We start from the raw sequence: 13,725 nt of genomic DNA, 5'->3' as shown, positions 1-13,725 counted from the left end.
GCGGCCTAACGGCCAAATTCTATATGGCTTACGGTGCAACACTAGCTCTCCACTTTACTGAAAGTGTAGGAAGATGCACTGAGATGTTCGGTATTACCTGACACACTACAAGAAGCGACCATAATAATTCTTCTAAAGCCTGGCAAACCGGCTAATGAGTGTGGGTCGTACAGAATTAATCAACGTGGACATCAACATCTTTGCCAAAATTATTGCAAACAGAATCCTTCCCCTTATGGTGCACTTAGTACACAGCGATCAGAAAAGATTTATACCAGGTAGATCCACAGCTCTGGAACACCCGACACCTGTTCAATATAATGGCAGGTATCAAACCGGATACTGCGGCGGTGCCGGTGGCCCTAGACACGCAAAATGCCTTTGAAATGGTCTCCTGGGAATATATGTTCATAATCCTAGAGAAATGTGGCCTATGCGAAAATATGATCAAATTCATCAAACTCCTATATACAAACCCAACGGCCAGAGTGGCAGTGAACTCACAACTCTCAGAGGTACTGCGGTTGGAGAGGGGAACCCGCCAGTGCTGCCCCCTGTCGCACACTATATTTGCACTAATTATTGATCCACTGGCGGACATGTTCTGTGAATGGCAGAGGAATATGGATATCAGACTACTAGCCCCTCCGAACATCATCTCGCTCTACGCTAACAATGTCCTACTACACATAAGAGAACACAGTGTAAACCTTGACCCGATAATATGCGATACACTTGTGTATAGGCGCGTTATAAATGCCATATCATATCATATAACAGAGTTCGGGACCTCCTCCGGCTTTATGATTAATTACACTAAATCGTAAATATCCCCCCTCACAGAACAAATGGGCAGGCCCACTGGGATATATCCACTAAAGTGGTCACCGGACGGAATTCGGTACCTTAGGATCCAGGCAACCAGGGATAAAAAAGCTTTACTAAACCTGAAGGTATGTGGTGGGCAGGGACTCTCGCTGGAAATCGGCATGCTCTCAGTGGCGGGCAAACTAGCACTGGTCCAAATGATACTACTAATCAAACTACTATACCTGTTTGCAAATGTACCCATACGGCCGTGCAAGGAGTACTTTAACAGACTCTATGGCGTGCTTGTGCCGTTTCTACGGCATGCGGGGGCAGTCTGCAAGAAATGGGTTGACATGGCCCTCACAAATGAAAAGGGGGGATTTACTGCACCCAACCTGGAAACATACTAGTTGGCGGCCCAAGCACAATACTCGGCATACTGGTACAGAACTGAGGGCGTGCCCCCGCATATCCGACTGGAACGTAAGGCAGCTGGCAGGTCAGACATTAGAACCCTACTGCTGGACCCAGTACAAACTGCGTGCATGGCGTAGTATATTTATATGCACAGGAACCACTCACCCTTATTACAAGTGGCTGCCACTGGCAAGGTTTCCGGGTTTGGAACCCCCATGGGACAACAGATTTATGGGAAGATGGGAAGGGTTGGGACGGTTTGTCACAACACAGATATGGAAACAGGGTACCACGAGCACCACATTTGACACCCTGCAGTTCTATAGGATGCGTGCAGCAGTTGCCAGACAATAGGACACTCACCCAGATGAGCCTGTAGAAAATGAATTCCTGGCATACATATGCAACTCAGAGGGATGCTGCAGAGTGTTAGCAACACTGTACAGGATACAAAAAGGTAGCAGGCGCCCCTCTCTATAAAGACCATGGCATGATAACCTGTTCTGTGATTTTTACCCACTTTGAGAGCACGCAGCCACCGCTTTTTGCTCACTGTACTTTTCACAAAGGAGGAATATCTATTTGCATATCAGTCTTTGTCCTGCCCACAAGGGCAGTCCAGCACTGAAGTGCCTGGCAAACCTCCTTTGAACAAGAGTGCCAACAGCAAACCCAGAAACGTGTTTCGGCCTAGTCGGGCCTCATCAGTGAGGTGAAGCTGTGCCTCTCTGAGCACAGTGAGCAAGGGGTCCACGTCTGGGTTCCCCCAGTTAACTTAGGGTGACCAAACCCAAGTTCCCTGCAAAAATACAAAAAAGGCAGCAGACGCCCCTCTCTAGAAAGAACATAGCATGATAACCTGTTCTGTGGTTTTTACCCACTTTGAGAGTCTGCAGCCATCGCTTTTTGTTCACTGAACTTTTCACAAAGGAGGAATATCTATTTGCATATCAGTCTTTGTCCCGCCCACAAGGGCAGCCCAGCACCAAAATGCCTGGCAAACCTCCTTTGAACAACAGTGCCAACAGCAACCCTGTACAGAATGAACATGGACAAGGTAAGGGTAAAAGTGGCCCCCTCTAGAGTACAATGGGCAGATGAGATGAATGTTGACATTACAGACATGCAATGGCGTAGAATGTGCTTCCTTACTAAAACCGTGTCCCTTAATTCTAGGTTCAAGCACATTCAATATAAATGCCTAAATCGACTATTACAACCCTGACAAACTCTGGAAAATATACCCGGACCAAACAAGTGGGTTGCCCCGATGCAGAAACGATGAGCCTGGTCATCTACACATGATGTGGAGTTGTGCCAAGCTCCAGAACTTTTGGAAACAGGTATTTGACACACTGGCAGAGCTAGTGCAGCGCCCACTGACATACTCCCCTATGGAGGCACTATTTGAACTGTGGGAGAACATCCAGGAAAAGCATATCCGAGCACTGCTAAACATGGGGAGTGTGATAGCCAAACACATACTGCAAAATTGGAAGAAGGCCAGCCCACCCATGCAACAGGAGTAGCTTTCCAACATGATTTGGGCAGATGAGTGCGAGGAACTATACATATTTACCATGCCTGACATGTCCAGGCCCAAAGACATATGGTGCGAATTTCGTTCCTACCTTGGCAACCTGCAGAAGGAACAGCTGGCTCTGGACAATGACGCACTTCCATGTTGATAGGAGGGAGGGGTGGAAGGGGTCTGGTCACGCTGAATAAATGATAAAATGCTGACTGCTGTGCCTATATACCTAATGTCTTCACTCGAACAACTTGCTTGAGTGTGCTGTGGCACACTACATTCCCTCCTACCTGTAATGCTACACTATGATATGCATATGCTTGTCTGTTTTTCTGCCAAACAAAAATAAAAAAAATGTAAAAAAAAAAAAAGATTTGAGAATGCCAAGGAGAAAATATCTTTGCAAAAGCCAGAGTGAAGCTGATGGAGGGAGGCAAACGTTCGAAAAGGATCTGAGCCCAGAAGCGGGAGATCCTGAGGTGAGAAGCCATCACCTCAATAACACATGAACGCAATCGAGAAGTCATTTTAAATATAAGCCAGAGTGAACCCGACAGGAGGGAGGCTGATATTCGAGAGGGGTTGCGCCCGGTAGAGGGGGACTCGAGGTGAAGAAACATCACCTCAAATGAAATCCAAAAGGAACTTTTTGTTTGTTATTATTGAACCTATAAGGCCATCCAAAGTAAGAAAGCTAACCTCAGAAGGTCCTGATATTGCTAAAAACTGTTTGTGGATCTGAGTCAGGAAGAGGGGGAATCCAGGGGTGAAAAGTCATCAGCCAACGTGTATGCGAAGAGGAACTTTAGTTTGCTGCTTTGACTGCATCAGATCCTCGCAGAAGAGACTTTTGTAGAAAAGACACTGGGCATCATTACAACTATGTTGGTCCGGAAACAACAGTGCCGGTAAGCTTACCAGCACCGTTCTTTCCGGACCGGCATATTATAACTCTGCAGGCCGGTCTCGGCAGGTCAGACCTGCCGGCGGAACGGCAACCGCCTGCAGAATTTTCACGGAAGCACCGGCACTGTTATTACCGGTGCCGGTGCTTCCGTGGTCCCCATTCCCATAGAGTCCCATGTGACTCTAAGAGAATGGGGACTTACTATTTGCCGGTGCCTGACTTACTGGACCGCTGGGGTTGTAACCGCCAGACATGTAATGAGGCCCACTATCATTTGTGAACACTACTTTCTTTCTGGTGAACATTATCTTACACTCTCTTTTTAATTTAGTTGAAATGATTGGCAATAGGGCTTTGTTTTGTATAGGACCTTTTATTTGGACAGGACGCCACTAGGACTGTCTTGTTTTGATTTGAAGGTCGTATCTTGCTACCATCTTAGATTTAGGTTTAGATTAGGTGTTTTTCACTCTACCTACTAGTTTAATTAACACCCTTGAACTGTGATCACTTGTGTGTCTCTATTCTTGTTACCATGTCTTCCTTACACATCCCACAAGAAGCACAGGACATACGGTAGGGATATGGGGGAGGCAGAGAGAGGGACACAACATAATGGTCCTCACCCCAGGGCATCTATACTGCTATTGGGGAACAGAACTGTGTAGAGTGCATCAGGGAGGATCTCCCTCATCCCAGTAGTAACAACAAAACGCTACTGGACACTGGAAGAGTGAACCAAGCATCCAAGGAGAACTTCCTTGATGCAGTGGCAGCAATACACCCACTGATCACCAGAGAAGGGTTTGGGAACCTAACCTCAGTGAAACAAACATCCAACGAGAACTTCCCTGTCAAAGTGGCAGCAATAAGCTCAATGACCACAAGAGAAGGGTCTGGCACCCTAACCACAGTGAAGAAAGCATCTGATGAGTACTTCCTTGTTGCAGTGCCAGCAATAAGCCCATTGACCAGCAGAGAAGGGTCTGGAACCCTAACAACAGTGAAAAAAGCATCAGAGTAGAACTTCCTCGTCTAAGTGTCAATAAGAAGTCCACTGACCACTAGAGAAGGGTATGGGACCATTCCGAGAGTGAACCAAAAATCTGAGAAGAACTTCCTCATTGCAGTGGCAACCACAAGCCCACGGAACACCAGGGAAGTGTCTGGGCCCCCAATACAAGGGATCAGAGTACCCAAAGAGAACTTCCTCAGTGGAGTGGCAAAGATAAGTCCACTGACAAGCAGTGAAGGGTTTGGGACTCTGCTGATACTGAGAGGGTGGAAAAACATACAGCAAGTTGAAGGACACAAAAATAACCTTTCAAATACCAGGAGAAGGGAATCATTCTCCTGGGGATGACACAAAAACCCTTGGGACATATTTGAAAGATGCCAGGGGAAGGGAGTCATTGTGAAATTATTGTGAACTGTACAAACTAGTACCAGGAGAAGGGAGTCATTCTCCTGGTCCAAAACATGGAGTTGTGCAAAGACTGTGTGGAACCCGCAAGTCAGGGGGAGGGAGTCATTCCCCCTTGTAACCTTTTTGCAAGAGAACATTCTTTTAAACACCACCCGAATACCAGGAAAAGAGAGTAATTCCCCCAAGGAAGGAACTTTATGCTGGATTATATTAGTCTTTAGTTGGAGTGTAAGGGATAGAAGTAGGTTGTGAGACAGGGCAGTGGACTATGATTTTGACAGACATTCGGATGGATCCTTTAGTATTTGTCTGAGGTAGGGAAAGCCCTCTTAGATGATATGGATAGTGAGGGTCTTTTTTTCATAAATAAAAGTCTATAACCACCACCATGCTACCTTTGCCTCAGCTTGCTTGTTCAACACCCTTACATAAAGAAAGAAAGCTGTCATGGGAAGATGAATTAGTCGGATTACTGATTACTGTCTGATTATTTGGACGCATCAATAACCTGAGTTATTGATGCGTCCAAATAATCAGACAGTAGTGGACATGATCAAAAATAAAGTCAAACCCTAGGTTTCCAGATGAGGCATTACCTGAGGAAATACAGGAAAGGTACTATCCTTATTGGTTGCAATTCTTATGTTGGAAAAGCTCTACCCCCCATACTTTATGGTTTAGAGATATATCAATCCTTTTTTCAATTGGATCTTACTTCTATTGAGGGGATGCTGTGGAAGCAGGCACTCTCGTTCCCTAGAAGCCTCCCTATGGTTGAACTTAAATTCAAACTTGGTCTTGTCTCTTAGAACGCCAGGCTATTGTGGAAGAGACTACTTGTTTGTGCTAAGTTATGGCCCCTCCTTTGAACTCTATGTTTACAGCTCTTGGAAAGAAAGTGCAGGGCTTGCAAAATCCATTTGTTGAAGTGTGCTCATCCAAGTTGTCCCTTGGGAGAATACATTTGATAGTAGGTTTGGATGACTTGCTCTTACAAAAAAAAAAAATGGTTCTTACGGGATTGGTGAATTACTTATAACCTTCTTCACACTTTTGGAAGAACTGTCTCTTATTCATAAACAGTTGGGGTCTCCCATTGGACTCAATGAGGGGGGGGGGGTAATTTGCTGGTATTCCCGTCATCGGTAATACCGGTGCGGGAAATACTGGCAATTTTTATTTTTACCAGTAAGGCACCTGACTTACCTCCAGCTCCACCGGCAAACTTGTAGTTGGCCGGTGCAATAACATGCCGGTATACGTTATTACCAGCAACTTTATTACTGCATTGGCCAACTTATAATGAGCCCCAATGACTCCCTTTTCCTGGTCTATTTGGAAGAGATTTGGAAACTGTTCGGTGATAGTCCTTTGGACAAGTCTTTAGAAGTCTCTTTAATTCCTGCCAGGGGTTTTTGAACAACAAAGTTAAGACTTTATCAACTCTTCACGAGCTTTGTCTGGACTTTTTACATCTTGACTAATGGGGAGGTTACTCCATAAAACAGTTCTGTGTTCTTCTGGTATCTTTCACATATGCTGGGTTTCCCACTGGGACGAGGGAGTTCACTCTCAAGGCAGTCTTGAGATTTGTGGTTTCTGGTATCAACACCGGAATGAGAGTTTGCTCCTGAGGAATACTTGGCTCTTGGTTTCCTGAGCATCACTACTGTGACGAGGGAGATTACTCCTGATGAATACTTGACCCTTGAAGCTCTGTGTATCACTACTGTGATGAGGGAGATCACTTCTGAAGAATATTTCACCCTTGGTTATTTGGGTATCACTACTGTGATGAGGGAAATCACTCCAGAGGAATACTTGACTTTTGGTTCTTTGGGTATCACTGCAGTGATGAGGGAGTTCACTCCCATGGGATACTTGACTCTTTGGGCTCCCTGGATCCCACCGGCTTTCCCGCAATTCAAGTTACCTGTATCTGTACTAGGGTGTGTTAGAATGGATTTCTAAACTCTGGCCTGGTGGACAGAAGTTTAGGAGGCCACCCTAGTTTAGTGAAACAGGGAACCTTCTGACAATGCCAGACCAATCACAGTAACTTGGCAGGAGGTCAAGACTAAGTCTCTGCTGGGGTGAAGGTGATCAGAAGCCCACAATGAGCACACACAGTAATGATACCACAGAATACTCTTAGACATGTGTACATCAAAAATAGATACATTTATTTTAGGCCCAATAAAGCAACACAAATAACCAAACTAATAATGCAACAGTTACCACACAAGCATATCACTATGTAACAAATATACAACTACTGTAGCCTATTGCGATAAAGGAACTAAAACATCCACAAACTGCAACTGAACGTGGGTTATCATGAATTATGTCTTCAGCATGGAAACCCTAACTTATGCAGTCCAGCTCTAGGAAGTGGGGAGCCTTGTGCTCAATGTGCAGCAAAGCGTAAAAATGCAGGGTCATGCGTAAAGCGCAGACAGGACCTTTTTAAGATGCTGTGACAGTTAGCTGAGGGTCCTGAAGGAGGTAGAAGAAGTTCCAATCGTCAAGGATGGGTCTGCCCTCGCGGACAGAGCAGTTTCCGACTTTCGGAACAGGCCAGGGAGCACGGGCTATACAGCCAAATAGATGATCCCAAGGATCCCTTGTGCGTAAAATCAAATGGATGAGCCAGGGGCCACTGGTAAGTTATGCAAGTACTTGCCGCCCCTTTCTCCAATTCAGACCAAGCTGTCACGACCCGTGACCCAGAACCCCACTGGCATGGTCACATGGCAGGTAGGGTTAGGGTTCGGGGTTCATTTGGGGCCCCAAGGGCCTTGCATTTTCACCGGGGACTCTCCTGGAGTCAGTCCAGGCTCATATTTGGAATGGGACTTGAAGGGACTACTTTTATGTGGAGGCCTGCAGCCAACATGGAGACACCCACACAGTCTAGTCCCTAAGAACCAGACTGTGCGGTGCAGTGTTTTGGGATGTGGTAGCCCGGACTACTTTACCTGGACTACTTTACAGGGTAGGCTATATAACACCCAAGCTAAAGAACGTGCTTCGCGTTATTCTGCAGCCAGCAGCATAACGCTCACCGTGTTCAGAGACCAGCACCCGGCGTTCCTGGAATCGCGGACCTGCAGAGGAGACAAAAGAACATCATTAGCAGTTCCATGTTACCTGCAGTCTTCCATCCTTCGCTCCCAGCTGCTCGCGGTCTTCCATCCCGTTGCCAGCATCTTCAGGACATCGCGCTTGCACCGGAACGAAGCACCTGGAGAGGAGAGAAAAAGGGACAATATTAAACAGGTTACTCATGGCAATCACAGCAGCAACCAAAATCTCCTCACCTGGCTGGGCATATCTTGGCCGGTTCCGCTCCGGAAATCACTGCACGCCCAGAAAGACCATCGTAACCTGAAAAGCAATAAAGAATACAGGTTAGCCCAAAAAGACATTAGCGCTCCGCACTTCGTGCTGAACCTACCTTTCTTCATACGCTCCGCGTCCATAAATCCCGGCAGGAGCCGAAACCAAGCAGCGCACCCAGCAAACCTCTGCATACCTAAGGGGGAAACAATCAGGGAAAGACATTAATAGCCCGAAAGAAAAGCAAAGGCCCTCAGATGTTAGTCTGGAAATATAAAGCCCTATCATCGTCTCGCCCCCCCCCCCCGGGCAAGCATGCTACGGTCTCAGACAATCTCTGACAATCACCTAGGGGAGGTGTATGTGGCGCCCATACCCCCCCTCCCCCCACCAATCTCCATGTCTCAGGCACCTTGTGCACTCTGTTACTCCTAGATTACTTCTAGGAACATACCCATGTTGTACAGAACAAATAATACCGACACAATACCAACATACTCCTATCTTACTACTGTGGACACAAATATCAAGACACAAACAACAACACATGAATCAATCCATTTATAAAAATGGAATACATTTATTTGGGCACACCAAAGCATAATTCAGGCAATGCTAAAACTCTAGCCAAGATTGAATTTGCACCTTTTATACTTCTGGTTCAAATCTACCATGCAATAACTATAAGCCTTTCAGGTTCCTAATGCATGTGTTTCTAATGCAGTCTAAAATACAAGCCTATCGTGCAAGCGTCAAACATCCAACAATCCTCTCCTTCATACAGAATCAAACCTCTCTTCAATCCACACCAATCCACACCATGCTTCACACTCACTCTCTTTAAGACAATCCCTGTCTGATCTCCCCTTTCCCAAACTCAAAACTGTTTGTGTGAGTGTTTGACCAACAACTAGATGGTGTCACATTCTAATCATGGGCATAATTCTGGGGGGGGGGGGCAGGGATGCACGTCCCCCCCAATCTCCATGGCATATCATTCTGTCCCCACTCATTTGGCTTGGGCACCTCCCCTTTAGATATCATGTCCTCTCCAACCCATCAGCAAAGTTACCCCTTCAAAATGTAATCAATCAGTTTGTCTAGCCATGAACCATACTTCCCATTTGCATCTCTCTCCTCTCCAGCTCTGTATTTGTCAAGGCAGGTCTCTCCTCTTCCCCCTACTCTCTTCAATCAGTCAGTCCGCTGTGGCAGGCCGCCAAGATCTGGTCACACGACTGCTTCTGCCAAGTTCTGCTGCACCAAACATCTCTCCCTCATTCTCAGGATTGCATTCTCCAGCCAAACTCCATCAGCAGCTAGCTTGAATGAACTCCATCAGTTTCTAGCTGCATCCTCCATCAGAACTACAGTAACTACCTCGAACTAGCCACAACTCTCTAGACAGTCCCCTCTCCCCTTATGGTTATACTCTTCAAATGACGCACACATCTCTATGGTTACATACATTCTGTACTAAGAATGTCTATTCCCTTTGTGTCAGCATTAACAATGCCTGCCAGTCTGCTTGCGTGTACTTTTACGGCATGTCCTGTGTCAAAGAGTGTCAAAGTGACATTGAACATCGTATCTCTCTGCCTTGGCCTTCCGTGTCTGGTGCGAAAAACACCAACTAATTCCCTATTTCTCCGTTCACTTCCACTGTTGGCTCTGTCTGCATTACGAAATACTCTCTTAGTCCCTGTTTTCAAAGCAACTCCTTGTGTGAAAAGCACCTTTCTCTCATCTCTCCATGTCGCTCCCTTCATGGCCCCAACCCTTGTGTTGTCTCCGCGAAGCTCAGAGCTCAAGCTGATTAGCCTCCCTTCTCGGATAAGGGTTCATGTTATCTGTTTCTCTCTGCCAATGTTTACGAATACTTTCTATCACAGTGTACCATAACATTTCGCAGTGCAGCGGCACTCCGCACTGTCTTCATCAGAATGGATTCAAATGCCAGCCTAATGCTTTCTAACGTTTACGATTTCGTCTCGCAATGCAAGCGCTAACATAATGCAAACTCATTCTAAGTACATACTCAACATACATGCATGTCAAACATATCTCTAAATGTGTCTCTACAGAACATAACAATGTGTACTAAATGGCTCTTCATGTCATTTCAAATATGCCTGTGTGTGTAGTGCAAACAATACGTTTCTCTCAGCCTAAGCGCTATTTCTAATGCAAACATAAATGCATAGCAAATCATTCTCTGTCAATGCTGCAAATATACGGTGTCTTTAAAGCACTACTTGGCACTTTAAAATATGGTGCAAGTGTCATTCTATTGCAAATGGCAAAGTGTCTAGCATGTTTCTCTCCTAATGGAGCACTATAATGCATAACATATCATTCTAAAAGCATCTCTTTCTGTCATAACATAACTAAGCAAACCCTTCATATAACAGGGTCTATTTCTCTCTTCAAATGCATAACATGTCAATCTATAAGCAAATTGCAAATTCATACAAAGGTGTCAGTCTAATAATGTGGATAGTGTCTACTTCAATAATGTACTACTCAAAACTGAACATGATGCATGAATAACTGGATTCCTAAAGGGGATAATACTAAACCATGGTTCTCTACCAGAGGGTCTTATGATTCTTCTAATGATAACAATCCAGGAATCTCATTTTATATTCCACACAGAGACTGCAATAATCAAACTTACCTCTTTAAAGACACTTGAATGGGTTGGCACCAGTGAAGTTAACTCGGCCGCTTCAACCCGAAAATATGCAGCATTCATGAATCAATGTTGCCTTCATTTCCTATGCAGACCGGCTGCATTCCCTAACGATCAGGCACAAGTAGCATTTATTTTATCATATCTAAGTGGTAGTGCAGCAGACTGGTCAGTGCCGCTTGTGAGCTATGATGATCCGTTACTACGTGACTTTGGGGGATTTCAAAGGGAAATGGAAAAGCTCTTTGCCCGACACACCCATGAACAAGCTGTAGACAAACTCTTGTCACTCCGGCAGGGGAATCAGGACTTGCTAACATACATAGCAAACTTCAATAGGTTGGTGGCTGAAACCAGGTGGCCTGAAGACAAGAGAACCACATTGTTTCACCGTGGCCTTCGAGGGGAATTAAAGGACGTCTTGGCTCAGGTAGTTGATCCACCTAGAGACTGTAGTGAATTCATCAATCTGGTGGTGCAATTAGATAATCAATTAAAATATCGGAAAGCGGATCGGTCCAAATCTGACACACGGGCCGTGTATCTACGAACCAAGGATGCTACTCTGCGTACGTCAGAGAATACCGAATACTGCAGAGGCAATGCAAATTGGAGGCATACGACCACCGTTAAAAGCCGAAAGAGACAAGAGAAGGCAACAGCAGTTATGTTTGTACTGCGGACAATCAGGGCACTTCTTAAAAGACTGTCCAATAAAACCTCCCAGGCGAATTGTTGGAGCTACAGAAAAGGATGAGAGTAAAGAGTCGGAAAACTGCCTAGCTCGACAAAAGCAGAGGTCAGTTTGTCGAGTGAGAAGAATGAGCCACCGACCTCACATTTTGCAATACCAGTAATCCTAATCAATCACCAGCAATCTTCAAGGATGCATTCCGTTGAAGCTTACATAGACAGCAGGGCAGTTGGGAATTATATTGATCAAGATCTGGCCGCACGGATGGGGCTTCCCTTAAGTTTTAAGCTGAACACAGTGACCACAGTAGGTGGGACTGAAATTGCTTCTGGACCAGTAACCCAATGTATGGCAGGAATAACCCTGCTGTGCCAGGATGGACACCAGGAATCGATTTCCTTCGATCTCATCAAGGCACCTCAGTTTCAGCTAATATTAGGGATGCCATGGTTAGTTGCTCATAACCCTCGGATAGATTGGCGTGCAAGAAAACTGACTTTTCCTCGTGATTGCGCCTCCACCTACTATCTCCAAGAAAACAAGTCCAGTTTCAAGGTTTCTACAAGTCCTAGAGTCGGCATATATACACTTGGCACACCCAGTACTCTCCCTGAAGAATATCAAGATTTCCAGGATGTGTTCCAGAAGGAACAAGCTAATACGCTACCACCGCACAGATCCTATGACTGTCAGATTGACCTCATACCTGGTGCACAGATCACTTGCGGTAGAAGCTACGCGCTCACTGAATCAGAAAACCAGCATCTAAAGTCCTATCTGGACCAGTACTTGGCAAATGGGTTCATTCGCCCATCCAAATCTCTGGCAGCCAGTCCCCTGTGCTTCGTACCAAAAAAGGAAGGGGACTTGAGAACCTGTATTGACTATTGCGCCCTGAACCAGATCACTGTGAAAAACCGTTACCCACTGCCCCTTATTCCCGAGATGCTAGATCAAGTCAAAGATGCCCAGATTTATACGAAGTTAGACCTCAGAGGAGCGTACCACCTGGTCCGAGTCAAAAAAGAAGACGAATGAAAAACGGCCTTTCATACTAAATATGGGTAGTTTGAGTACCAGGTAATGCCTTTCGGGCTGTGCAATGCCCCAGCGGCGTTCCAATATTTTATGAACGACATCCTAAGGGAGTTAATCGATGTGTGCACTCTAGTCTACACAGATGACATCCTAGTGTATTCAACCTCTGAACAAGACCATGTTAAGCATGTCCGTGCTGTTCTTGCCAAACTGCGCCAACACCGACTATACGCAAAACTCAAAAAATGTTCTTTCCATGTAACCAAAGTTGAATTTCTTGGTTTCGTTCTTACTCCGAAAGGCATTCGAATGAATGCACACAAGGTGGATGCCATTCTAAAATGGCTCTCTCCAACCTCAGTAAAAGGGATCCAGAGTATGCTGGGTTTTGCAAATTTCTACCGTCGATTCATCCCAGACTTTTCTCAGATTGTGCATCCAATTCTACGAAATTCTTCTTAAACGAAAAAACAATAAAAAATGTATATGGTCAGAAGATGCTGAAAAGGCCTTCCAAACACTAAAGGAAAAATTCACCTCAGCCCCGATCCTCCGACATCCTTGTCCAGACCTACCTTACATCGAGGAAATAGATGCTTCCAGTATGGCGATGGGGGCGGTTCTTTCTCAAAAAGACCCTGAAACTGGCCAATTGCACCCTGTGGCCTTCTGGTCACGAAAATTCACACCTCCTGTACTCAATTATGCCATTACCAATAAGGAACTGCTTGCTATAAAATCCGCCTTCAAGGCATGGCAGCATTATCTCTTAGGGGCCAGGCATACAGTCACTGTAATTACGGACCATCGGAATTTACAATATTTAAAAACAGCAAAGGCGCAATCCTCGCACCAATTACGATGGGCCCTT

The 13,725-nt window shown here is 45.5% G+C and overlaps 1 protein-coding gene across 2 annotated transcripts in view; it reads right to left on the bottom strand.

Moving 5' to 3' along the window:
* Positions 1 to 13,725, bottom strand: part of ARL6 (ARF like GTPase 6) — a 2,156,307-nt gene that overhangs the window by 21,653 nt on the left and 2,120,929 nt on the right. The gene's annotated exons all lie outside the window — the stretch shown is intronic.

The sequence above is a fragment of the Ambystoma mexicanum genome, chromosome 8 (assembly GCF_040938575.1).
Source record: "Ambystoma mexicanum isolate Mex_15411 chromosome 8, UKY_AmexF1_1, whole genome shotgun sequence".
Classification (NCBI taxonomy): domain Eukaryota; kingdom Metazoa; phylum Chordata; class Amphibia; order Caudata; family Ambystomatidae; genus Ambystoma; species Ambystoma mexicanum.
This window is presented reverse-complemented; position numbering and strand designations above follow the sequence as displayed.